At 50.1% G+C, this 27,975-nt stretch overlaps 1 long non-coding RNA gene across 3 annotated transcripts in view; it reads left to right on the forward strand.

Moving 5' to 3' along the window:
* The first annotated feature begins 929 nt into the window (after positions 1 to 929).
* Positions 930 to 27,975, forward strand: part of LOC125083931 (uncharacterized) — a 71,653-nt gene continuing 44,607 nt past the window's right edge. For all 3 annotated transcript variants that reach the window (XR_007122414.1, XR_007122413.1, XR_007122412.1), the window contains exons 1-2: positions 930 to 1,056; positions 14,109 to 14,343. This is a non-coding gene — a long non-coding RNA (uncharacterized LOC125083931). The remainder of the gene's footprint in view (positions 1,057 to 14,108; positions 14,344 to 27,975) is intronic.

The raw sequence follows: 27,975 nt of genomic DNA on the forward strand, positions 1-27,975 counted from the left end.
GTGGTCCGAAGTGTGTTTCTGAAGGGCCAATATGGCAGTGACAGATGAAGATGAATTAGAAGGGGACAAGTGTCAAGATCAGAGAGGGATGGCCTGAATGTGAGCAAGGAACAGACTGGCATGAGAGCGACATGAGAATAGGGTCAACAGGGCCAGACCAGGAAGAGCTGGGGACTTGCATTTCTGGTCAAGAAAACTCAGAGACCAGAGATGCCACTGACAGAAAAGGGGAGAACGAGTTTGGGGGAGACTTGATGTTTCTCTGACCAGAACCATTCACTCAAACGCCACCTCCTCGGTGGGGCTCAGCTTGCTTTCCTTCCAACAATGATTACTTTATGTGCTCATCGCTTGTTGACTGAATTAATGTGTGAACGTGCCCTTCAGGCAGGAGTGAATATTCCTGTGCTTAAGAGGTGAGAGCAGGATGGGGTGCCTGGGTGGCTCAGTGGGTTAAGGCCTCTGCTTTCGGCTCAGGTCATGATCTCAGGGTCCTGGGATCGAGCCCTGCATCAGGCTCTCTACTCAGTGGGGAGCCTGCTTCCCCCTCTCTCTCTGCCCGCCTCTCTGCCTACCTGTGATCTCTTTCTCTCTATCACATAAAAAAAAAAAAAAAAAAAAAAAAAAAAGAGGTGAGAGCAGGAAGCCATGGTCAAGCCTGTGAGCTGGGGTCCGCAAGGTTGCCTAAGCGGCACCTGTGGCCTTCCCTGGACCCTGGGCAGGGCTAAGTAGCTCCCCTCCCAGCATGCCCAAGGGTCCCTGCCCAGGGCTCCCAGGTGGGCGCAGCCCAGTCAAGAGTGCGGAGGTGGAACTTCCCACTGGGTGGCCAATGAGGAGGTGCACTACAGAAGGGCCCGCCCCGGAACTGAGCGCTCCCCGGGAGCGACCCGGGCTCCACCTGGCTGCCCCCCCCCCCCCCCCCCCCCCCCCCCCGTGGCCCGCTTGGACCTTCGCCTGCTGCTTTCCTGTGCGACGGGGCCCAGACCTCACTCTTCAGGGAGTCTCCATTGCCTTGCACCCTTTTCATTTGGGCAGAGGCCTTCACGGATTCCTTCTGTGAGTCTGGTTTAGTTCTTTCGTTTAAGAAAATGTATTCTGGCTATCAGGACCCAGCTCTGTTCTAGGTATTGGCGTTCCTGCTTCAGACCCTGTCCTTAGGGGCCTTACCGTCTGTGTGAATGGAAGAAGGAAGTAAACCAGCTCTCAGTTTACTGTATAATTACACACTATTATAAGCGTAACAAGAAACAAAATAAATAGGGGAGTAATTCAGATTGAAGGTCACATTTGAGCTGGCCTTGGAAGGATTCCATTCAGTAAGCAAAATGTGGTTGGAGGTTGGAGAAGGTGCTGGAACTGAAATGAGCTTGCTACATCCAGGGCTGAGCAGCCAGGCCACCGGGGAGGGCCGGAGGGGAGGGCAGAGGACGGGACTTTGGCTGTTTTCAGTTTAGATTCTTTCCAAAGGATGCTAGGAAGCCACTGAAGATTTTTATCGGGAAGGGTCATGTATTTTTAAAACAGTCACTCTGACTTTGTGTGTAGAATGGACTGGGGAAGAGGAAGAGAATTTTTATGGGGATGGCCTAGTTTTCCTCTTCACTGTAACTGGTCACTAAAGGGAGTTTGGGACAAGACAATGTTCAGAACCTTGAGCTGAAGGGCTGTGCATCAGAGGAGACACAGATTAGCTCTAATCCTCTCCAGAAATACAGGAGTTTGCCACGTGGCTTTGGGAAAGCAACTTTCCGGACCCAGATCAGCAGTGGAGGGAGGAGAGAAAGGACGTGGAATCTGTCACAAGCCACACAGGCCTCCCACCTAGGTGCTCCCCACACCCACGTGCATTCCTTACATCTTTCTGAGGCCAGTTTTCCTTTCCTGTTACAGTACTGCCCCCCAAATTTCCTGGCTGGGTTCTTCTCTAGTCCTGGTTAGCTGTGAGATAGGACTCAAATGTCTGGGCTCCTCCATTTCCTTGCCATAAGTCCCCCAACCTCTTGCTTTGATGTTTTGGTTTCTGAGAGCCATTTGCCTCCCAGATCCTTAGTTGAAGCAGGGTCCAAACAGTCCATAGCCAGTGAGAAATGTCCTGTGGCCAGGTGTGGTTGGACAGGAGGCTGCTTTGACAGTCCTCCAGACTGTGGAGATTACAAGAGCAGAGACTACTCCGGTTTCTCCCCATCGCTGTGTTCCCAGCACCCTGCCTAGAGTGTAGTAAATCTTTAGTAAATACTTGTTGTATGGAGGCCTTACCATGTTTCTTCAAGTCTAAGGCACCATTAGTTATAAGCAACACTGTGAATTCATTCGTAACTTTTCAGGAAACGCAAAGGAGGGTCATGACATTAAATATGCACCTCAGTTGTAAGATGCGTTCCGACAATAGGAATGCTAAAATGTGAAAAAACAGTATGTGTGCCCAGAACTTGGGTGATTCTCATCCTTCCAGACACCGGCTTATGCGGCCAGTTCAGCCGTAAAGAGCGCATTGTTTTCATTCTCCCGCTAGTGCTTGCTTTTATGGAGATATATCTGCAGGCCTGTGGGTTTTCTGACCAGCTCTCCTCTCCTCCAGAAAGGAGCCGCGTCCCCCAGGCTGCAGTTGTGCACGGGTGAGCCCCTGTGGCCTCTTAACGTGACTTTGTAAAGGGCCTGCTCCACAACACATTTTCTTTGGACTTTATAGGAATAATGGCAATGACATAAAACTGTGCAACCAGATTCAAATGAAAGGACAAATGTAGTTGGCCAAAATGAACCATTATAGGAAACAAAGGGAAAATAACGATTAAAGATCTTTCATTACAGCCAGCTAATTATCATGAGTTCTGGACTTAACTGTTCAGGCATAGAATTAAAAACCTTAATTATATTGTCACCTTTGTCTCTCAGCTCCCATTGCCACAAATGAATCCATTTACTGTAAGTGTCGCTGATGAGCAGAAATTGATGGCAGTCCCAGCGAGGTGGGAGAGGGGGCCCAGGAGTGGTGGGGGGGGGTGCGCACCAGGCAGTACTACCAGGCCTGCACAGCTGGGCGGCATCTGCATTCCAGGACATTATAAATTAGAAACACTTTTAATGAGACAAATATAGGTTTGATGGATTTTATGATTTCTTCTCCCCTTCAAACCGCTAACAATGCTGCTCCTCCTCTTTCTTCCTTTCTATTAGAGCCGGCCTCTTGTTAAGTGATTGCATTAATGGTCTTTGGAGACAGGCTGAGTGTGGGAGGACAAGGGGGACTTCCCTTGTGAGGGTACTGGAAGGCTCTTTCTAAAGGAAGACAATTCCCAGCTGTAGTTCCAAATGGGAGCCTTTTCAGGCCCAGAGCAATGAGTGGAAACGTGAGATTACTTTGGGAGTAAGGGAAATTGGAAAAGAAAGATATAGGACGGTTGGGAAGGTAAAATCCTCAAAACTAGCCAGTTGCTTGTTGGAGAGACTGGCCAGTTCCATGAGAGAAGCCAGGTGTGGCTACTAGAGGTGGTCAGGTGGTCAGTTTCTTGACTTGAGTGTGTGGGGTGGGGTACAGCTGGGAGTGAAGAGCCTTAGAATTATAAGCAAACTCGATATAGTAGTTGTGGACACAAACTCAGGAGCCGAAGTGCCTGGGCTTGAATCCCAGACTACCTCTTTCTGTGTGACTCGGGGCACATTACTTAACCTCTCTGGGCCTTGATCCCTCATCTGCAAGGTGGAGCTATTCACGGTACCTACCCCATAGGATTATTTTGAGGATTAAAAGAGCGAATATGCATACAGCGTAGAACAGTGCCGGGCCTATTGCAAGAACTACGTAAGTGTCAAAAACACCAAGTTAAAAACATCCCTGAATTCAAATACTGTCTTCATTTAATGGCATTGTGACCTTGGATCTCAATTTCTTCTGTAAAATGGGAGGAATCACCATATATACCACAAAGGTTTACACTAGGGAGTCCATGAAAAAAATGGGAGTGTACAGCTGCTATGTACTCTTACCGTGCCTAACTCCAGCTCTGCTATGAGCCTGCTTGGATTTCAGAGCTATGGGAAGAAAAGGCATGCACAGAGTCATGAAGAAACTTTACCTAAAATAAGCTGAAAGCCATCCGCTAACACCCACGGCAGCTGGGGCTGTCTGGGAGGCGTGGGGGTGTTCCTGGGAGGCCGGCGGCACTGGGCACACGGTGGGACATCGGGCAGTGTGGCTGTTCTGACTGGACATGAGTCAAGGTCTCTGGTTCACCGGTGTGTCTGGAGAAGGGGTGCAGGTCTGCCCTGGCATGGGCACTCCTCTATCTCTTATCTTTGGAAGCTTAGGGAGCCTGTGTTGCCATGGTGACAGTGGAGGAGTTAATGGGATGGAACTCCTCCCAGGACAGGCGGTGGGATGGCAGCAGCAGCTCCGCGGTGTGAGGATGCCCAAAACAAAAGGGTGAGCCCCCAGCCCTGCAGGGTCACAGCCAAACCCAGGCTGTGGGGATTTCGGACTCCACTGCCCAGAGAACAGGAAGGAGTGTCACTGCTGAAGGCCTTTACTCCCATTTTGGGCCACTCCCCCCACCCGCCAGGACAAAGACTAGGATGGGGAGATGTCGGGGAGACAGAGAGGACAGGGGTACCAGTTAGAGACAGGAAACAAGGGGCAAGGTGAGTGTATGGAGTCCCCATTCCTCAAGTGAAGATCCCGAACAGCTGGGTCTAGAGATCACCAGAGGCCTTTAGATCCTTTATCACATTTGTTTCTCCTCAAACCCTGAGGGTAACTGGGGCTTATCTTCCCCATTTTACTGATGAGCCAGCTGAGCCTCGGTGAGGTGATGCACCTTTCCCAGAACTGGGATCAGATTGGGATCAGGCCCTGTGTCTTTTTTCCTTAAAACCATGAGAACCGGGAGGACTTTGGGGTTGTGGGGGCGGGCTAAGCCCCATGCTGCCCTCGCTCTAGGCCTTTCTGTCTTTGTTGGCAGAAGTCCAAGGCCCCTCTTCAGCCCCAAATCAGGTTTCGGGCAAGCAGCTGAGAGCAGCAGCTTGCGGTTGCTCCATGAGCAGGTCATCCCCTCACTGCCGGGGTCATGGTGAGGAAAAGCCAGACTCAAAGGCAGGGAACCGCCCTTCCCCCCCCCACACCCCCCCACCCCAAACTCCCTGTGTGCCTACGGTGGGCTTCTTGCCTCTGAGCCTCAGCTCCCTCATCTATAGAATGGGACAAACATGACTGGCCCCCCACCTGACAGGTTGGCTGTGGATGTCAAAACCCTGAGTAGGTTGTGACGGGGCAGGAGGTGGGATGGCAGCAGGTGTGGATGGTTAGCTGGTGCCCCCGTGGCCCCTGAGGGGCTGGCCCTGTCCTCCTGAGAATTCTTTCCCATCTGATTCTCCCCTCTGCCTTACACTTTACTGTCCCCCAAACTCCCAAGACCCTTTCACATGTTTGTATCTCTCCTCAAATGGTTCTTCAGCTCTAACTGCCCCCTTCCCTGTCCCCAGCCCATCAATGCTGACTCCCTCTCTGGATGCTCTCCTGACTCCCCACTCCCATAGCTGCCCCCCACAAACTGTCCCTTTTCTGTGTCCCACTATACTTCAGAATCATCTGTCAGGATATCTGAGACACTGTCTAGCCTCTGTTTCCCTGGTAAGAGCTCCTCTCCTTGGCTAGAGTAAGCTTCTGAAGGACCAGCATTTGCTGAAAACCCAATGGGGGTGGGCTGCCCTATGGTCCTCCCTTTCTGGATGTGGAGACTGAGGCTCCAATTAAGCAAATGTTTCATCCAAGCGCCCCCTGCAGGCTGGAGGCAGAGCTCACCATTTCGGGTCCCTGGTTCAGGGCAGTACTACTTCCCCCTTATTCATGTGGGTCCTGCTGCGGAGGCCAGTGAAGCTGGATGGAGTGCACGTTTAGTTGCAGATAACAGAATGGCTTTAGCCACTTAAGAAGAAAAGGATTTAAGACAGGGAACTAGGTACTTATTGTTTGTTTGGAGGGTGAGAGGAGTAGACCCTTGGCAGAGTCTCCAGAAATGACTCCCAGAATAACACTGCAGAACTGGCCTGCCAGAGGAGCCCCACCTCTCCCAGAGTCAGAGGAGTGGGGGAATGTGCTAGACCCACAGCTGTAAAGCAGTGGTGCCCGGGCGTGCTTCTTGACATATGATGGCCCCTGCCTCACCTTCCCTTGCCGCAGGCACTGCTCAGGTGCATCTGAATCACATCTGGACCCTCAGCTGTGGGGACATCTGGGAAATGTGGTTTTGGGTCTTCTTGGCTCTCTGGCACAGGAAGGCCAACTAAAAGGAACTAGACAAGACATTGCGCGTCATACCACTGTATCCACCCCGTAACCGTGAGGCCGAACTGAGAGGCCCAGAATCCAGAACCAAACTGGACAGGAGGCTTATTTATTTGAGAAAAACCTGCCCTTGGCCAAAGCTCCTGCAGTGTCCTTCTTTTAAGGAGTCCTGTATTTCGAGGCCTGCCTCCTGGGACCCTGACCTCTATCAGTAACTGGCGAGTGCTCTTGGACAGCTCCCCCGTCTACTACAACCCCATGTGCAACGTTCAGTGGGGCGTGTGTGAGGGGACCAGTGGGGAAGAGAGTCTGCAGCTTAATCTCAGGCTGAGCCCGTGTCCTACAGTCATTAAGACCTCGGACCTGGGCATCAGGCCCCTTGCCCTCCAGGTCACCACTCTGGGAGATCACCTCATTCTGCCATCACTGGCTTGAAAGCCAGAGCCCGGGCAGGGTTAGAAGCACTGGTGTGAGTGCACACAGGGCTGTCAGCCAAGCACGCGTCCTTCATACTACACCAGAGTGACTTCAAAACTGGGGAGGGGGCTCCTGGGGCCCCCTCCTCCACCGAGTCAGGACCTGGGGCACAGAGAGGTAGTGTGAGGAATGTGCTCGTGACCAGGCCAGAGGCAGAATCCTCTTCTGCCACATGGGATCCTCTAAGCCTCAGTGCTCCCGGCGGTCACATGGCCTTCCTGCCAGTGCCACTTCAAGGGTCATGATGGGGACTGAGAGGCAATCCACACCCAGCACTCAAACAGCCTCAGTAAACATCTGCTTCCCTGTCATCAGCCAGGGTCCCTGCTGATGTCTTAACCCGTGCGGCATCACTCCTTTGCCTCTTGGGAGGACCACTGCGGGGCTGTCCCTGAGCCAGCAAGCATGTGTTGATCATTTGGAGCCTGATGAGGAGCTGACCCCAGGGCCTGAGGGAAGGAGTGGGTGAGGGGGCAGACTGGACCACAGCTCCTCAGGCCCGGCTGCACGCCAGCTCCTCTGGCAGAGGTGGGATATGATTGGTCCAGGTTGGGGGCTAGGCCTCGTGTTTTACTTATGATTTATTTTATTACGGCTCCTCAGTGGTGCCCTCATGCAGTGGAGGCTGAGACATATCAGGCCAGGTATCCTGCTGCATTCTGATTGGTTAGGACAGAATAAAAATGACCCGTACATCTTACCGGTGCCTGTACGTGGCCTCCCCGAATCCTTGCAGGTTAGGAATTAAGATCCCCTTTTTATGGTTGAGGAGACTATGGCTTGTGGGGATGACCCTGACCTATGGGCCTGGAAGAGATAGTGAAGAGACAGAAGAGGGTAATCTTTGTGATCTGGCTTTGTTAAGATCCCCAGGAGGAATTACTGGCAATAGAGAATCTTTCTCAAGGCCCAATTCTAGGCTTCTTGTAGGAGCCAGGTTCAGACTGGTTGGTGGGGGCCAGGCTGCCAGTCCTCCCTTCCTCTGATCCCAGCCTGTCCTTGTCTCCTGCTGCGGGGGATATGCAAGGGGACTTGCTGTTCTGTGGGGCAGCCTTCAGCCTGTCCAGGCCCAGGTAGACAGGTCTGATGTGGGGACAAAAGAACCCCTACCTGGAACCTGGTGCCATTCGTTCCAGAGGGCCCATCTGTGTGGTGGCTTCCAGAACTCAGCCAGCCCCGAGAGAAGGTTGTCGCGTGGGCCTGGCTCTCAGATCGGCTGCTCAGTCCTCCCAGTGAGGATCTCCACTTTCGCCCCACAACTGGAGCACATTCATCACCCCGAGTGTCTCAAACAGTGGAAGAGATGGGATTATAGATGGCACCGGGAGAAAAATGGAGATCTAGCTCCCGAGTAAATGAATTTATCTATTCCCAGACCCAGGTCAGACAATGCCGGGTGGAGGAAGTCATTTATCTCTTTGAGAGATGATTTTAGAAATATAGTCATGGACGTGGCAGTTCTGTGCTTTCCAACTTCAGCGCGAGATGCGAAGAGCCCAAGTGTCTTCTGCTGCGGAAGACAGCAGGAGGCCCCACGGTGACCAACTGCTCCGCCTGACAGCGGGGTCCAGGCATCGGGTGCTAATTACCACATCCTCTTCTGATCTGGAGTCTGTTGTTCCTCTTCGCTTCCTTTTGATTATCTCAGGGCAATTTTGAGAGAGCCAGGGACGAATTTAAGCAGAGCTGGTAAGCACATTATTACGGCCTCTCTCTGAGCTTAAATGGCTCTCTCGAAAATAGGCCTTTTTATTTATCTTCTCTCCTTCTCTCCTTAAATTGTAGCCCAACTCTTAAAGGCATGGATTGATTGTGCATTTCCTTTGCCTTGGAATGAGCCTGTTTATCAATTCTGAGGGTCTGAAAATAGGAAAGGAGGTAGGGATGCTGGGGAGATGCCTCCTCCCACCAGCCTCCCCTGTCTGCTCAGACCAAAGGCAGCTCTGCCTCCAACTTTGATTTTTAAAGAAGCCACTTACAGGTTGCACTAGGGACGGGTAGGTGCAAAGTTTGTGCAGTGGGAAACTGGAATTCTTGTTTATTTCCTAATGAGCAGATGGACCTCGGCCCCTGGACAGGTGTCGTTAAAAGCTGGTTTAGATGAGGGAAATGGCTCCCTGATAACCTCCTGGCCACAGGCTGCAGGCGGAGTGGGAACAGATGGGCCCCAGCCTGGGAGGGCACTGTCATCAGTCAGGGACCTAGGAATTTTGTCCCAGCACAATGGTCTTCCCACTGACTTCTGATTTGGGAGTTAAGGCCAAAACTGGGACTAGAGACTGGATCACTGATACTTTTGATGACATCCTTCTAATCTCTTCTAATCTTTACTTTGTCGATATCTTAACTCTTGGACAGCTTTTGGAGTGAGGATAAGAGACGGAGCCTACGCTGTGCCTTGGCTGGTGCCCCTCGCTGATTCGGTGGTCCTGCAGGCAACAGGCCCCACTGTGGCACTGGGCACCCTGGGTGGGCTTCAGGCCAGAGGAAGCACAGCTGGCTGATCCACACAGTTACTCTCCATGAGTCCCTGCTGCCAAATGCTTCATATCTGTTGATTCGGCCTCTCAGTGGCTCTCTGATAATGCTATTATCCCCACTGTACAGATGAAGACACTGAGGGACAAATGGTTCTGTCCTTGCTTATGATCACACAGCTAGTGAGTGGTGAAACCAGGATCAAACCAGGCAGTCTGGCCCCTCAGCTGGAATTCTTTTTTTTTTTTTTTTTTTTTAAAGATTTTATTTATTTATTTGACAGACAAAGATCACAAGCAGGAAAAGAGAGAGAGAGAGGAGGAGGAGGAGGCAGGCTTCCCACTGAGCAGAGAGCCCGACATGGGGCTCGATCCCGGGACCCTGGGATCATGACCCGAGCCGAAGGCAGAGGCTTTAACTCACTGAGCCACCCAGGCACCCCTCAGCTGGAATTCTTAATTGCCGCCCCCGGGGAGCCTGTGCTGGGCCTTGGGAGACATATCCTGGGTGACCCAGCTCCCGCTGCCTTGGGCTTGGCCCACTAGTTTCCTACCTGGCTGTGTTCCAGCCTCTCGGCTGGATGCCACGTTTGTCATGTGGCTCCAGCCTGCAGGGACCATTCCAACACCATGAGCTCCCCTACACACCACTCCCCTCATGGCCTTCCCCAACCCCATTTTATGGTTCCCGGTCATCTGATTCTGGGTCCTCTTGACCCTTCTAGTCAGATTTACCTTTCACAGGCTCTAACCAGCCAAACACAAGGATTCATCACCTTTTTCCAGACAAGGTGCTTCCCTGCCTCCAAGCATCCCTCCTTCCTGGCATGCTGTTTTCTTTCCCCAGCTGGCTCTCTCCTCCATCACACCTTCCCCGACCCTCAGCATGAAGTGCTAACCAACGGGCTCTATGCTTTGTTTGTAAAGGAAGTTTTGTTGCTTTTCTTTTTGGATCCTAAGAATTCAAGTGCATTTAAGAAAATTTGGAAAATAGTGGTGCTGGTGAAGTGATGACATGGCTGACTCTTGATCTCAGCTCAGGTCTTGATCTCAGGATGGTGAGATCAAGCCCTGTGCTGGGCTCCATGTGGGACCTGGAGCCTCCTTAAAAAAAAGAAAAGAACATTTGAAAAAATATAGACGGAAATAAAAACAGCCTGGGATCCTGCATCTGCTATCAATATTTTGGCATCGAAAAGATGCCAAAAGATAGCATCTTCTTTTTTCTTCCATTTTTAAAATTGTGAAATATTTCATATACAGACAGGATAGAGAATAATACATTTCCCTGGGCACCCACCACCTCTTTGATCAACCCAGTAATTTTTCTATGTATGTATGCAAATTTAGTTTTAAACGTGCTGGGATGATGTCGTACATATTGTCCACACTGTTTTGAATGCTGCTTCCTCCTCATCCCCCACCTCCTAAATCACACATGCTTTTCTGTGACTGAAGAGTATTCTTTGAAAGGGTGTACAGTAGCCGATTCTGGGAACCAATCCCTTATTTCTGGACATTTATAGGCCTATGTAACAGCATATACAAATACCAATTTTAATGCATCTTGGTGAGCATTGAGAATTACAGTTTTTTAGAAGACATTGTCCGTTATGAGTGAATAAAAAGAATGAGTGGCACAGGCTCTTTCTTAGGAGTGATAAGGTCTCCTTGAAATGTTATCATTACATCGTGGCCCTCCTTATGGCCAGCTCAGATGCCACTGCCTGTGTGAATATGGGTGGTGGTGGTTGGGGGCGAGATCAGGGCACAGGGTTGATTTTCAGACCATCTCAGTGTGACTTTTAGACATCAGCCAAGTCTGTTAGGCGACCATGCAGTCGAAGTCATCCCCCTTCTGTGGACCAGGCTAATGTGCTCCTCCCTTGCTGCTTGGATCCATACTGCACTTACTGCAAATTAGCTAAATGAGCCAGCGCAGCTGGGAATGAGCTTCTAGAGACAATTACTATGGAAAATGCAACCATATTTTAGTGGGCACCACATGCATGAAGCTCTTTGCAAATATCAATATATATTTGCTTGCTTGACAAAAACAGATCAAACCTAAGTCAAGAAATGAATTCAAATGATCGGACTGTAAATGATCCTTGTTGTGCAAAGTGTGGTGAAACCTTGACCTTTTAGATGGTGGCTGTTGTTCAGATCGCACTGGAACTAACCAGCCTGACAAAGGCCCATGCGGAGGTCTGCGTGGTCATCTGGGGGAGAAACAGGGATGATGCTAACGGTGATCACTATTCATATTCGCTTTGCGTTATCTCACTTGTTCTTCTCCCGCCACCTTGGAATGCTCAAGAAGTGCTTATTTAATAAGTCAGTTCACTCATTTAACAAGTAATTATTGAGTAGCCAGTAGGTAGCCTGGCGTTGTTCGAGGTGGGGAAACGGCGGTGAGCAAGGCAGAGTCCTTTTCAGTGGAATGCACAGTTTTGTGGGGTGCGGATAATAAAGAAAACCAGCCCATGGCTAAGCCATCCCCACTGGGGGAAGTGTCGCAAAGAGTAGGAAATGGCACTGGGGAAAGAAAACATGTGGGCGGTGGTGCCTCACATCCGTGGGTGGTGGCAGAGAGAGGCAACATTTAAGTTGAAATGTGAAGGACGAGAAGAAACAAGCCAGGAGCGAGCCAGGGCAAGAGGAGAGGGGGTGTTCTGGGTGAGAGCCCGCAATGAGGCCAGAGGTTCCAGAGAGCCAAGGACTGCAGGCCGGGCCCGGCTGGGCTGGTCTGGAAAGGGAACAACAGCACCGTAGTCAGGTGTTAGGCTAGAAAAGCAGCCAGCGGCCAGACCACTGTGAGGCAGTGAGGCACCGTAAGGAATTTGGACTTTATGGTAAGGGGGCATGGGGAGCCATTAAGGGGCTTTATATAGGGGAAGGACAAGACCCGCTTTACATTCTTAAAAGATCACTCTGGGTCTTGAGTAGGGAATGGAAAATATTCTGTATTCATTTTGCTAGCTGGTTCCAGAAGAATGACAAATGTAAGTGGACAGGCTGGCGAGGTGGGGACAACCGTGGGTAGATCCTCTGAAGGGCTTTCTGGGATTCAAGGACCTGCCAAGGCTGCAGGCTCGGTTCTGACTTTGTTCCAATTTCAGGTCTCATCTCAGTTTCTCTTGCCCTTGGGATGATTTGTCACTGGAGTGATTCTTGGCCCAGTTAAATAGAAAGGCAAAGAGTGGAAGGAAAAGAGAAAGCTGGGGACTTTGAGTGGGTATAGTAGGGATAACTCTCATGCTGTCCCAGCCTGGGGTGCTCTGGGTTGCTAGTTTTCATGCCAAAGAGCATGGGAGCCCCTCCTCACTACCTGCTTGGGGCCCTAGGGCATGTGGAAAGGTGTCCTCCAAAGGGAGCCCTGCAGTGAGGCTTCCAAAGACACCCCCCTTGCTTGGTCCCTGGGCTGTTGATGGCCAGTGTTTGGGGAGCAGGTGGCCCGAAATTCCTCACTCACTACGAGTAGATGGCTTGTTGGCAAAGCCCTCTGGCTCTGGGGCCATGCTTGGGTTCTTGCCATCACCCACCCAACATGACCCTGGCCACTCTTGGAGAGCCGTCTGTGACTGGCTCTGGTGTCCTGGCCTGGGTCCCAGCAACTCCCTCCTGTTGTCTCCCCCCACAACCTTCTGAGTTCCCAGCACACCTTACTCCTCCACGTGGCTATCAACTAGGAAACAACTACTACGCATTTTTCACATTGGAAAATGGGCTTCCATGGTAGACAAAGAAGTCTGCGTGTGGGGGAATGTGAGGGAGGAAGATAAAGATACTAGCTCCCTCTAGGCTGTTAGCAAAGTGTAAAGTTAAACAAATGCTCTAATATTTAAAGGGTCAATACTAAAAGACCGAGAGTAGAATGTACAACTTCCAAAATGGTAGTAGGGGAAGGGCTAGAGAAAACATAGCCCAATAGGTGGTCAGATGTCTCACAACATACCAAGTGATGGAGAAAGGAGGAGGGCGAGAAGAAAGAGAAAAAGTTGAATTTCATTTTATAACCAGGTTGAACATTCTTATTTGGCCCACAGAACCTGGTGGTGTCTTCTCTCAAGAGGCTCATGCGGGGGAGACATCTCTAGTGCCCACGTGTGCCAGTCAATGACGGACACATCTGTTACTCCTTAATTTTTTTTCTTGGATTTTATTTATTTGAGAGAGACAGAGCATGAGTGGGGGAGGGGCAGAGGGAGAAGTAGGCTCCCCGCTGAGCAGGGAGCCCAATGTGGGCCCATCCCAGGACCCCGTGATCATGACCAGAGCTGAAGTCAGATGCTTAACTGACTGAGCCGTCCAGGCACCCCTGTTACTGTGTAATTTTAGATTTTAAACTCCTTGGGGGCAAGGTCAGACCCAGTTCATCTGTGTTTCCAGAAGAGGGAGATCCAGCTCCTGCAGAAGGAATTATGAATGTGTATTATTGTTATCCAATGCAAGCTTCCTTTTGGCTTTTTGGCCATCTTCTGAAAGGAACAAATCCCGATCCCCCTTTGAAGGGAAAAGAACAAAGTGAACAGAGAAGCTCAGGGGCCCATGTGAATGTGAAGCTCCCATGGATGAAACCAAAAAACAAAACACTCTGGGTTTTGGGGCATATGAAGTTCTTCCATCACCTTCGCTTCCCTTGCCCATTCCTCCTCCTCCCCGTCACTCTCCTCCTCCATCTTTTGAATGTTAGCAGTTTCGCTGGAAATGAAGCAGTTCCCTGAAAGGTACACATGAATTTCCCTTTGTGAGTATAAGAAACTAGAGGGCTTCTGTTAAATTCTCTCGGCCCCAGAGCATGGTGAATTACACGAGACCTCTGCCATCCCGGAGCTGTGGTGACAATGGTAATGTCCATCGTTCGTTCTCAGGAGCCTTCAGGATGAGGCATTGCAGAGATGCCTCCCACACACCCCAGTGACCTCCAGCAGAGACACGCCAGGAAGGCAGGAAGGGGCCGTGCAGCAGGATCATGTTCTGGGCTAGAAAGTACGTCTGCTCATTACCCGACCTTTGCTAAGTATACCAACTAATGGAGCGAGAGACATGAAAGATCTTTACAGGCCATGTGGAAATGTAATTCACACCCAGCCCGAGGAGGTCACGGTAAGTTAGATTAATTTTCATCCAGCCTTTCCTTACAAAGCTAACCTTTGCCTTACAGAAAAGTTCTTTAAAAAGAGATAAGTCAGTGTTTATTCGGCATTTGAAGGCGTTTTAATCCCAGCAACTCTGTTGGAAGTGTCCCCATTTTGGGGGGATTCAGCCCAGGAAACTATTTATTGATCCTTTACATCAGAGATAATTGTCCTGGGTTTGAAATCTATCAAGTATTGGAAATTCAAATTAAGCCATTTGTGAAGTTCTGTTTAATGAGGGTTATCAACTGCCAGAGCAGGCTGTTAGCAGCCTGTGTGGGCCCCGTGGGCCTCCACCACTCCTGCGGGAGGGGAGCCGGCTGAGGCCTCTTTCCAGGTGCCTGGCCCTCCTGTTCCCTCTTTCTATTTCCTGTCCCTCTCTTCTGTCTCCCATTCAGCTTCTTTCCTTTTTCTCGCTTTGGTCTGCACCCAGCCCTGTCTGCCATCAACGTTAAGTCCAACAAGCTTTACCAGACTGTCTCCCATCACAGGCCTCTGAGACTCTAAATCCTTCTTCAATGAGTTGCAATTCGACAGCTTGAAATGCTGAGTTATCGAAGTTTATCACCTATTTTTTGTTCATAGCACTTTTTGTTTTGGTGCAAAACTGTCTTTCACTGGCTCCGGGCTGCCTCCTAAGCGCTGGGTCCGGGGCTTATGGTCTCCTGGGCTTTCTCCTTGGCTCTTTGGGTTTTCTGGAGTGTGACCTTGTGTTCTCTCTGCTCGACTGGGAAGTTCTGTTGCTCATGGGAAGCCTCCTTCCCTTTGAGCACCTTAACTGTCTCTTTGCAAGACTTTGTCTGTCATGAGGTTTCTTGTGGGAGATAAAGGGCCAGATTGGTGACACCCTGGGAGAGAGATGGTTGACCGGACCTAGAGAGCCGTGGGGGAAGGGGAGACACTGGAGAGGAATCCTCTCCTCCTCTTCCTCCCCTTCCCCCTTTCCGCCTCCTTTATATCTCTCCCAGCCAACCCTCAAATCTTTGTGCATGCCCAGTACCCTAAATCCCACATGAACTTCTTGTGTGTTGATCTTCTTTACTCTTTTTTCTACTTCTCTCTGCTTTAAACTGAGGATGGAGAAGTTCCCTAAATGACTTTTTCAGAAAACTCTCTTCAGCCCTCTTGCTGCTCCTTGCTAGCTCCATTCTGCCTTTTGGTCCTTGAGGACCATCCAGAGAGCCCATGTGTCATTTTTAAGAACCTTAGTTTGTGACAAGGCCAGGAATTAAGAAGGATATCCCTGGTGGCAGTGGACAGGGGATGAGCTCCCATGTATTGCTGCCCAGAGAAGAAGTGCTGGGCGGACACAAGAAACAGATGAGCTTAATGCTTGGAAAGAAACCGGTCAAGAGGCCTGCAAAGTTATCTCCAGTTCTTTTGATGCTGTTACCTGAAGCTGGGCTGGGTTTATTTGGAGGAGGCTTGTCAGAGAGCTGGGGAAGATCGATGGGCAGGAGCACAAGAGGCAACTCTGAGCTCGGCATGAGGAAGTGCTTCCAGTGCACAGAGCAGTCCACAGTGGAAGGGGTTTCGGTGTGGGGAGGGTCGGCATCCTATGCCCAGAGATGAACAGGAGTGACCGTGCATTTTATTGAGAATGCGTAAAGGCAGTTTGCACAGTGCAGAGAGAGTGGACTTGATCAGTGACTTTGAAACATTCATTACTGTGACCCACAGAAATGGATTTATATTTTGAACCAACACACACACACACACCCTCAAAACAAAAGTTTCATAAAGCAATTTTACCTTTACTACAAGCAGTGCACTTTGACCTCATCCCTTGTTTTTGATTTCATTTTTAAAAACACTCTCAGCTCAGTAAATTGATTTCCCAGACTGGACTTTGGAAACCTGGGCTCGATGACCTCTGGGGTCCCTGGCAGCTCTGTGATTCTGGGATTCGATGACAGGTACCACTGGGCCGAGCAGGAGGAAATACGGTTTGGTATTACCGAACATCACTTGTGTGATTAGTGGTGACACTGGGACTGGGGCCTAGCTCTCTGGACAGCCAGATTACTGTTCTTTTCCCACAACCTGCAGACTGACTTCTGATGGTTCTTCTGCGCTCTTTCCTCTGTCTTTGGATGACCGCCCTGTCAACCTGTGAAATGGGGCATTTGTGACCACATCAGCCCTTAGTCCAGAGATCTTTAGGGGTTCTGCCATTGTCCACAGGGTACAAGTCCAATGTCTTCATCTGCTGAACGCACCGACTCTCCCAGGAATCTGTCTCACTGTTTCCCAAAACTCTCCCTTTTGAATTGCCCCTCTTCCACACCCAGGCCTTCAATTCCATACCCTCGGTCCCACCCTCCCCTCGGCCAGGGTGTCCTCCCTCCCTCTTCCTTTCTCCCAAGTTCTCCCTGTCCTACCAGGGGCAGCGCCATGCCCCTCTTCTGGAGAAATGAGCCCATATTCCTTAGTGGAGTCTGGGAACCAAGCCGTGTAAGCCGACGTGCGATCCCACCGTGACTCTGAGCGGCACAGGGAGACACTGGAGGGCTTGAGAAGGTAACCGGATGCATGCCGTTGAAGTCTCACTCAGGCCGCTGTGTGGAGAAGAAACCGCAGGTCAGTGAAGAAACCGGGGAGAGCAGATGAATATGGAGGTGGCCCAGAAAGGGTGACAATGTGACAAAGGTCCAGTTCTGGACAGATCCTGAAAGCAGAGCCGATTTGGTTTGCTGACAGATTTGATGTGGGGTTTGAAAGAGAGAGAGGAGGCAAGGGTGAGTCCCAGGATTTTAGTGTGAGCCGCTCAAAGTGTGGAGTTGCAAGTCGCTGAGACGAGGAAGCCTGGGTACGGAGGTGGCTCGGGGACAGCAGGGGCTCAGCTCTTATGTGAGCGAAGGCCGGGAGCCCAGTAGTCTTCCAGAGCTAATCCTGGTGACCTGGACCCCCAGGGCCAGAGGGCAGGGCAAGAGCCCTTCAGGGCTGGATTGATCAGCATATAGATTCTCTGGTGGTGGTGGTGGTGGTGGTGGTGTGTGTGTGCGCGCGCGTGCACACATGTGTACAAACATGTGTGAAGGATGTGGGGTGGGGGACGGTTGGGATAACATATGATGGCTCTCAGACCCACGGCTGCCCTTTCCTGGCCTGTTCTGGGCCAGATGCTGAGGGAACAGCTGAGGAAACATGCCGAGGGGCTGCCTGTGCCCCCAGAATCCCACAATGAGCTCAGTGATGGGCCCCTGTCCCTGAACTGGGGAGGCTAAGGAGTGGTATTGATATGGGTGGGGGGACAAGTTGCCTCTAAAGTCCCTTCCTGCTGTGAATCTGGGACTTTCTGCAGCACCACGGCTCCTCCCCACACCCCTGCTTGGGGTTCACACACTTTGCCCTTGCCCTGCTCTGGGCCCAGTTGGTTCTCATGTGGAGCTGTGCCTGGCACTTCCCTCGTTTTATTCCCAGTCTCCTCAAACTTTTGAAAGATATTAGTAGCATCCAACCTGAAGAAGAGAGGGGCGTTGACAAAATGAATTCTGACAAAGATAATTGTGTGAATCCTTTGTAGCTCAGCCCTGAACATGGCTCCACACTGTCAGTTTTTATTTCATTCAAATCCTGGAGTCGAGCGTCCGCCTGCAGGTGAGGGAGTGGTGGGAGACGAGGAAGACGAGAGAGAGGGGCTGCAGGCCAAAGGCAAGATTTAACACACTTCCCCCCACCGCTGCGGGAGCCTTCTGGGGACTGGGCCACAGCACCACATCCTGGGGCTTTCCGTTGGTCGGGGGGCCTCCAGATTTTCTGGGGCAGGCAGAGAGACAGACGTGTCAAAGGCTTAGGGGATCAGCCCACTGGCACTGCCTGCCAGGCTGGGAATCGCAGCCTTAATGAACATTGAGTGCCTTGATGAGACAGACACAGGCTTGTCCCCCGTGGGTGTGAAGAGGGAGACACTGGTAGGAGGGGGGTCACCGTGACCTTGCAGAACCACATTGCAGCCGCTGTCCTCAGGGCTCCCTACAGTCATAGCTGACTAGGGCCTCTGGGCCACCGCCGCTCTCAAAGCCTGCCTCCCATGTCCGAACACTCTCATTCCAGATTTCTCTGCTATCGTTCCTTGGACTGCACCCCAATACCCAGCCTCGTGATCTCTTTTTGGGTCAGGAGCCAAGCGTTCCCAGGGTACTTGGTGCACCTGTTCCCACGGAGGGGCTGGCAGTTGAGCCTTGGCCTGGCCCGGCGTCTTGGCCCTGCCCAGCCCCTGGGCCTGGAGTGACCTTCCCCAATTTCCGCTCTGTGAAACCTAGGCCACCCATCCGCACCTTACTCTGAATCCTTCTCAGCACAGGCTCTAAGCAATCACCACTAAACCATGAACACTGGCAAGATAAACAAAACATATTTAACATCCATGATCTAGAAAGAGGAACTATAACTTAACCGCCATTAGTGTTTTCATGATACTGGAATTTAGTTGACGTGTGACTTATGCTGTAGGTATCAGTAGTTGGTCTGGCCCCCATGATGACAAAGTTTTTCATAATTGTTGGGTGAGGAACATTTGATCATTCTGTGCAATACTTTGAGACCACTGAGACTGGAAGTGCTGGTGGAGAAGCCATCCTCCTAGAGGTCAAGCTAAAACCACTCCCTAGCTGTTTAACACTATGAGAAAATGCATATGGATAAATACCTGAATTCCCCATATGAGAGGTCCGAGTATGTAGGTGATTATGTCCTATCAGTCACTTCAGTGAACAAATGAGCCAAGCTGGTAAAATTGGTCCAAATCCTTACTTAGGCAATTTCCATAGAAACCAGCCACCCAGAGCTGGCTAGGGTTTTTCCTTACATCTTTATTTGGGACGCTCCCCTGGGCACTATGGCTCTGAATAACATTGCAAAGAGAGGGGCATTTTGGGAGGGGAAAGGTGTTTATTACAACTGAGGCCCTCGAGATGGCTTTCTAGCAAGGTGAGAGTACTTGTTGGAAAGGCAGTGAGTAAAAGTACATTGTCTATCACCTACTTTCTTAGCTGTGGTGTCCTTTTTTTTCTTTCTTTGTTTCTTTTTTTTTTTTTTTTTGTAAAATGAGGACTTGTGCCCAGTCACACTCCAGAACATTCTGGAAACCTGGTGTTTGATTCCATGGTTTTGAATGAGCACCCTTGGGAGGTTAGACATGTTGAAGACCAAAAATATGGTCTAAATGTTTATCACATAACCCCACTAAAACTTGTTATCACCTGGTTGGTCCTGGGCACTGAGCAGCTGAGCTAGAGAAACCCGCTTCTGCTCTCAGAAAGCTCACGTACTAGTTAAGGATGGGCCTGGCATATGCAGAACTGTAATACAGGCAGAATGGTCAACTAGAGGCCCATGGGCTGGCCCAACCCTGGCTCGGTGTGTACGTATATGTGTGTGTGCTTGTGTGTGCATAGCTCTGGGATAGTTTCAAGGAAGTGGGGGCACTGAGCAGAGCCCTGACAGCTGGTTGGGGTTTGGAAATAGAGTGGAGAGAATGTCCACTCTGTCCTTTACTCAGGGCTTGGCACACTGGAGATGCTCAGGAAATGCTTGATCACCAACTGCGGAATCCTGCACGTCTCGTTCCCCCCTTCAGTTCCCTCAGGCGGTTCCCCCCTTCAGTTCCCTCAGGCCGTCATATAGTATTTACAGAAATCAGTTCTGGGAGCAGGATGGCAAAAGGCAATCCAGACAAACACAGCCCGTCACTTTGTCGGAGCTCTGTTTTAAGGCATCGAGAGCCTGGTCAGAATCATTCAGAGGCAAGGAACAGAGACCCACTTGGAACTCAGTTGAAAAGAGGGACTTAGGAAGACACTGAAGATGCTCAGGGCCTCCAGTTATGAAAAGTATGGACCTCCCAGGAAATGGAGAGACCTCAGAGGTTTAGCTCTTCACTTTGCCCCCGCCTCTTTTCTGTTCTAGCACAGAATGTCTGGTTTCTTTGCCATCTCTTGGACTTCTGTTACATTCTGTTGGCTCTGCAGATAGCTTTCTTCTCATCTTTTCACACATGACACATCAAGACCTCCCTGAAATGGTTCCTTTAGCCCTCAAGCCTCCAAGACCACCTCACTCCATCCCCTGTGGCTCATTGGCCAGTGTCTGTCCTGACTCCCAAGTCCCAAGAGAGGATCTGCTGGTGTCCGCTTACATGACAAGTCTGCCCAGTCCGCTGGGAGTAGGGCACGGCCCTCACACATGGTGAATGTCCCCTTTCCAGCTGTTTTTCCAAGAAAATGGTGCGGAGGAAATGGTGAGCTTCTCCAGCAGGAGGAACATCCCTCTCCTGGGCTGTTGCAGAGGCTCCCATGCCCAGCCCTGGAAGGTCTTAAAGGACACTGTGGTTGGGTGCTCTTCCTGCTGCCATCAGTGTGACTGATAGTAACACGCCACAGATAGCTTAGTAAAAGCAGGAAGAGTTGTCGTTGCCTAACACAGTCTACCTGGCACCTTTTCTCTCTAGAGTCAATCAGGCAGTTTTTAAAGAACATTTGATGATGCCGCTGAACGAAGGGATGATGGAAGGTATTCCCCCTTCACCCTGGCAGATCAAGCCTTTAACTGTCAGTATCAGCTCTCCCAGGCTCGTGGGTGGGGGCTGGTGTCTACATACTGACTATCCCAATGGAGACTGGTCAGTGTTCGGGCCTCCGAGTGCAGATTCCCATAGGAGTAAATAGTAAATGGTTGTTCCGTCCCAAGCCAGCCCACAAAGCCTATGTGATAAACCTTTTGTGGGCCCTAATGGCCATTTAATACAAGTTTCTCTCCATTCATGTGATGGCAAACATCCAGGAGCAAAACTTTTCTTAGAGCTAAAAGGAGACTCTTAGTAATCCTCTGCAGCTCTGCATGGAATGGAAGGCCCAGGAGAGAAAGGAAAGTATTCAGAGTCACACAGCTCTTCAGGGGCTGGAGGGCAGCTGAACTCACAGTGTCACTGCCTCACTAGTAAGTAAACAAAATTCCAAGTCCGTGGAACTGTGTAGCAAATAGGCTGTTGTTTGTCTTGAATATTGATGTTTGAGAAAAAGCAGGTTGAATTAGATGGTAGATGATTGTCAGATACCTTCCTGAAGTTCTAACAGACTTCCAAATACCAAATCCTTTTAAATAAATTCAAGGTTATAATGCATGAAAACCTTTTTTGTCTCTCTAGATAGGTTGCTAGAGATTGAGATAATATTCTTATACAAAGTATATACAGATATACATAGGTATATCTATGAAAGGAAACAAGTAGTGCTTTCTTTTGTCTGTTCCTTTTAGAAGTTGAAATTATGTTTCTCTCTCATCTAGAGGAACATAGAGCAGTGCTCTATAAACACAGAACTTTCCGCAGATGACAGAAATGTTCTGTATCCTGCGCAGTAGCCCACAGCCACATGTAGGGGATGGAACACTTGAAGTGTAGGTAGTGTAGGAGAGGAACTGAATTTTAAAATTGATTTAATTGTAAAGAATTTAAATTTAAATGTGAATAGTCACTGTGGTTAGTGGCTACCATAGTGGACAGCACAGCAAGCATTACTATGAAGCTTATTAGCCAGAACACACTTGGAGCTCTCAGGCGGAACAAAACAGGGTAGGACAGAGAGAGCAAAAGGTAACAGTGAAAGAAAGATGTTTAATTAAAGGCACCTGGACGAAAGTTAGAGAGGAAGCATGTTCATGTGTGAGCAGGCACCCAAGGTGGTGTAAATGGAGTTGCTAAGAGTGAGAGGCGAAGAGAAGGGGGAGCTTGATATATTCTGTATTCTTGCTGGGGTTAACTAGGAGGGTCAGATGGTTCCACATCTTGGCCGCCAGGGGTCCCCACTGACTCAGCACAGTCCGGTTGCTGCGGTGAGTTGTGTGTGATGGGAGGAGGATGAGACTCCAAAAAGACAGCCCTTGAGTGGGTGAGAATAGTGGGGCTCATCACTCCATGCTAGGCACCACTCCAGACCTTACGCATCACAGTCCTGTGAGGTGTGTCCGTACTATTTTATCACCCCCCCACCTTTATTACAGATGGGCAGCTGAGGCACAAAGGAGATAGATGAGTTAGCCAAAGTCCAGAGCAGTGGAATTCACAGGTAGGAAGTAAATGCAACCCCCTGGCTCTGGAGTCTGGGTTAACTATTAGGCTCTGCTACTTCCACGAAGAGCCTGCCTATCTGTGCTTCTAGCCCTGCCTAGAATGTGTTGGTATTTTGCCACTCACCCAGATTATCTTCATTCATCTCTTAGCATGAAGCTGTTGGGGCAGGTTTACATGAAATACTGTATTTTTTTTTTTTTTGCCTGTAGCCACTTTTCATTCATTTATGCATTCATGTGTTCTACAAGCAGACATGGAACATGCTATAAGCTTATAAGCTGAATGTAAGAATAGGAAGGCTCAAAGGAGCCTGTGCTGGGGAGTCTGTGCTGAGAGGTCTGAAATGCACAGAAATACCTGCTACACAGGGAACAAAGGGCTGAGTGTCTTGGATAGGAACAGAAACAGAGAGAGGGGATCCTGACCAGGTGGATTATCTGAGAAGGCTTCTTGGAGGAGGGGCCCTGGAGCTGAACCTTGAGGACCAGGTAGCATTTGAACACATCCACATGTCTCCATTTTGGTTTCAGTGCCCTCCTGCTGCTCAGGCACAAAATGCGTTTTGTCACCAAGGATGACCTCTTACAGGAGAGTCAGAATTCCAGTTCAGCCAGAGTCTCACTCCCCCACAGGCAGAGTCCCTCAATCGTCACAGCCTGGAGTGCTGGTAGGAAGCACACTGCTTGGGTTTCTCTTGCCTCCTCCATGCGCTGACCTCCTTCAGACACACAGGAATAGTGAGAGCACTTCCCTCCGAGGCTCAGCTCACAGCACAGGCCTTGCCCACACTCCGGGCACCTGGATTCCTCAGAAGCCGGCTCCCGGGGCCTGTCCAGCAAGGCCTGGAAGCCCAGGTCCCCACAGACCTGCTAGTTAATGAGTTCTGCAAAAACTAGGTCTGTCTGTAATCGAAATGGGAGTCCAAGCCTCACACGGTCCCTGAATTAATTCAGTCCTGTTCGAAAAGGAGCAAGGCAGAGTTCCTGCTGCCGCCTGCACGATCCGTGGAGAGGTTCTGTGTGCCATGACTTCCATTTTGGGACCCATTGTTTTTCATCACTTCAGCACAATCTGGAAAACATTCTCCAAGTCTATTATTCCTGTCTCCTGCTGCCACACCGAGGCGGTTGTTAACAATGCCCTCTGCCCACCCTAGACCCTTCCTCCATTTAATACCAGTCTGATGGGCAAAGAGAGCATTTGATGACTGCTCCAGACTAAAAAGTTCCTATTATTTTATTCCCTTCTTACTCTCATTCAATTTCCTTCCAGATGGGGACAGGTGAGCATAAAATAAATGGAGCTGGAATTACAATTGCAAGAAGTCAGGTTTGGATGCAGCGGGGAAATTAGATGTGGCTGGAAATTTTGTCTAGGGCCCTATGGGTGTGTCTCCTGAGGGCTCACAGGTCACCATTACCACCACCCTCAGCCTGGCTGTCCTCTCAGTGGTCTGAAAATAGGGAATCAGAGTGACCAAAATTCCTCCCCCTACATCAGAGTGGTCTGAGTCTCCAGACTGAAAGAAAGGAGAAATTCAAGGAGAGCTTATCATGGCACCCCCATATCTTGGGGCTCTAGGATAATAACATTTAGCCTTCCTACCATTCTTCTGGGATTTTCTTCTCTTCTGTCTTTACTCAAATACAGTCTCAACCAGGAAGCCTTCCTTGATTCCCCATCCTATGTGCTTCCCTCAAACTCTGCTTATGTCCCCATTAAGTCTGTTACTGGTCTATGGTGTCCTGCACTACAAGCCTATTTCCACTGGCCATGGCTGGTGACTTCCTGTACAGAGGAGGCTTCACTATATGTGTGCTGGGGAATGACTCTTCTCGCCCCCTTGCCTGCTGTGTGACCTTGTACACAATCTGTATGTCTCTGGTCTTCAGCAACCTCGTTTGCAACATAAAATGAGAAGACCCACCTTACAAGGCTGTCATGAGGAATAAATGAGATACCAGCTTTCCCGTCTCTGCCTCACAACCCTTTGTACCCACTACTGTTAGGGCAGTGAAGTTCTGGAGCCAGGTGGACGTGGCTTTGAATCCTGGCTTCTGCCATTTTCTAGCTGTGTCTTCAGTTCTGTTGCAGTCTCTCTCTGCCTCAGTTTCTTCATCTCTAAGGTGATGATGATAACCCCTAACCCCTTTCTCGTATACTTGTTGGGAGGATAAAATGGAATAATGCACGTAAAGCGCTTAGGTTAGGCCTGGCACAGAATAAACACTCAAATGGTTAGCTATTATTATCGCCATTGTTGTTATTAAAATTGTGAGGTGGTGGGGACAGCAATATCAGCCTGGGATTGTGCCCAGTGGCCAGCGAGTGTAGAGCATGAGGAGGAAAATGTTTTCCTTCTAAACTGGGGAGCACTGTACAACTAAATTGCTCAGTCATGTTACCCTTTATCAGTCGGGGATAATGGGGACATGATGTAGGTGAACAGAGGGCATGGTCCTGGAGAGGCGCAGGGGAGCACCTCCCTTCTGGGCTGTCACTGCACTCCTCAGCCTCCCAGCACTTCCAGCCTCTGCCAGATGCAGGGGAGCTGGGGGTGACAGATACTCACCCACTGATAGCCAGAAATTTAACCCAGAAGGAAAGAAAATCTATGGCTGCCAACTCACATGCCAGCCAGGAGCAATCGCTAATGAGTCAAGGTCGATGGCCAGACAAACAGGAAGAACCAAGCGAAGGGCTGGCATTTGCTGAGGAGGCTGACTTCCAAGCTCTGGCCTGTGGAGGAGCAGCAGAAATGTGCTCCTGGAGACCGTGGCCTGCCTTCCACGGAGACTGGACCTCCCCAGAGCTGTACCCTGGAGCCGTGAGCTGTGTGCGTGTTTGTGTCCATGCCTATGTCTGTGTGTCTCACAGCCGGTGTGTCCTAAGGGCTTACTGTGCCATAGACCGCTGTCATCTCCAGTCTTCTCCATGACATTGATACTATGTCCTCACTGTGAAATGGGAACAACAGGCCCCACAGGCGTTAGGATTAGCCAAGTTATGCTGTGGTAATGAGCACCTCTCAGGTTCCCCAGTGACACAGCAAGTCCCTCTTGGGTCAGTCTGTGTGATTGTCATTATCACCCTGGGGCCCAGACTAGCAAAACAACCATCATGTGGAATACTGCCAGTCTCTTGACAGAGGGTGAGAGAGGGGGTCACGTGCTGTCTCCTGAGGCTTCGTCCTGGAAGTGATGGACACTACCACTGCCCATATTTCATTGGCTAAAGTGACTCATGGCTGCCTCTCACTCCAAGGGGCGGGGCATGTGTAACCCTACCAAGTGCCGGGAAGGAGAACTGGAAGTATTTGGTGAGCAGCAAAAGGCCAGCATGTTACCAACTGGTGTGGTTTTGGGATTGGATGAGTTCATATACCTCATACACTTAGAACGTGCCTGGCCCCTAGAATGTCCTGCATGGATATTAGCTAGGAGCGCCATGGCTAGATCTGTTATTTGTTTTAAAGGTGAGTAAACAGAACACAGAGAGGCCAAGTAATTTGCCCAAGATCACACAGGTTGGGAGGAGATATTCCCTAAGGACCGTATTCCTAACTATACGACCCCACCTCCAGAGTGCCAGGGCTACTCTGAGACCCAAGCTGGGTCAGGATGGACACGATGTGCTCTTGAAGAATAGTCTTTTGGGGGAAGAAAAGGAAGGCTGTCATTTTGTGAGTGCCACATACATGGTCTCCTTGAATTCTCACTGCAGCCCTGAAGTAGGGCTTATTATTCTCATGGCTGGGGTGTGGAGACTGAGGCTCAGAAGCATGAAGTGATTTGTCCAAAACTGCAGGCAAGCAGAGGGTCGAACCAGGCTTCAGGTCCCATGAGGAACACTGTGGCACATGGCTGTCGGCCTCTCAGATGCTTTCATCAGGGATAGCACCGGCTGTTGGAGGGTGCTCAGGGTGAATTCAGGGATGAACAAGCCCCAGGGTACTGACTCACTGAGGAAGAAACACAGGGGAGGTTCTGTGGAGATCCCCAAGGAAGCGGATATGGCTTCTAGTTGGTGGGATCAGGCAGGCTGAAGGAGGAGATGGCATTTTCCCTGGCTCTGGATTGGATGTTCAGGGCTGATGGGGAGGAAGTTGGAGAGGAGGGAGCCATGTAAGCCTTCTGGGAGAACCAGGACTTCTGTTCAGGTTGTTTGGGGAGATAGAATGTGGGCTGTTTGGGGGAAAGGTAAGACCTGGGATTGGATCTGATGACAGTAGGATGACCACTGATGGTCGCATGGACCAACTTCAGGACCACTATCTACATGGTAATCACAGATCAGAATGTGTCTCATGACATTCTGACAGATGGCAGCAAATGTCTGGAGGAGGGGGCACTCTGCTGGCTATCTGTGTGCCCAGGTCTTCTTTTGGCTCTTCTCCTCCTCCTCTGTGCCTGGAAGGCCAAAGACTGTGGACTGCATCCACCAGGCTTCCTACTGTCTGACTTCTTATGTAGCCAGTGGGAGGCACCAACAGGAGACAAGGTGGGGGGATGCTGGCCGAGAGAGAGAAAGAGAGAGAGAGAGAAAGACAAGGATTTATATGCCCTCGGCTGCCTCCCTGCTGACTTGGTAGGGGCTGTGTCCCTCTATCAAGGGCCTCCACCTCTGTTAGGTACCCCTTGCTAGAGATGCGGCTCTGGTAGGGTTTTCACAACTGTTTTCTCCTGCTGTCCCTTCTGGCCCAACAGTGGTAATGGCTCCCCTCTGTTGCCACAGTGTTTCACCATCGTGTGCTTTTTTTTTTTTTTTTTAATTAACACATAATGTATTATTTGTTTCAGAGGTACAGGTCTGTGAATCATCAGGCTTACACAATTCACAGCACTCACCATAGCACATACCCTCCCCAGTGTTCCTCACCCAGCCACCCTATCCCTCCCCACCCCACCCCCCAGCGACCCTCAGTTTGTTTCCTGAGATTAAGAGTCTCTTATGGTTTGTCTCCCTCCCCAGTCCCATCTTATTTCATTTTTCCTTCCCTTCCCCCGACAACCCCCTGCCCTGCCTCTCAAATTCCTCATATCAGAGAGATCATATGATAATTGTCTTTCTCTGATTGACTTATTTTGCTTAGCATAATATCCTTTAGTTTCATTGCAAATGGCAAGATTTCATTTTTTGATGGCCGAGTAATATTCCCATTGTATGTATGTACCGTATCTTCTTTATCCATTCATCTGTTGATGGACATCTGGGTTCTTTCCATAGTTTGACTATTGTGGACATTGCTGCTATAAACATTGGGGTGCAGGTGCCCCTTCGGATCACTGCATTTGTATCTTTAGGGTAAATACCCAGTAGTGAGATTGCTGGATCGTAGGGTAGCTCAATTTTCAACTTTTTGAGGAACCTCCATACTGTTTCCCAGAGTGGCTGCACCGTGTGCTGGTTTTTCTTAATAAACAATCTTTTCACTAAACTCTCTCTAGTCACCCTTTTGGATGAGCCATCTGTCTCCTACCAATACAGGGCTTGTTCCTAATTGATGGAAAGATGCCATTGGACTAGCAG

This window comes from Lutra lutra, chromosome 13, assembly GCF_902655055.1.
Source record: "Lutra lutra chromosome 13, mLutLut1.2, whole genome shotgun sequence".
Lineage (NCBI taxonomy): Eukaryota > Metazoa > Chordata > Mammalia > Carnivora > Mustelidae > Lutra > Lutra lutra.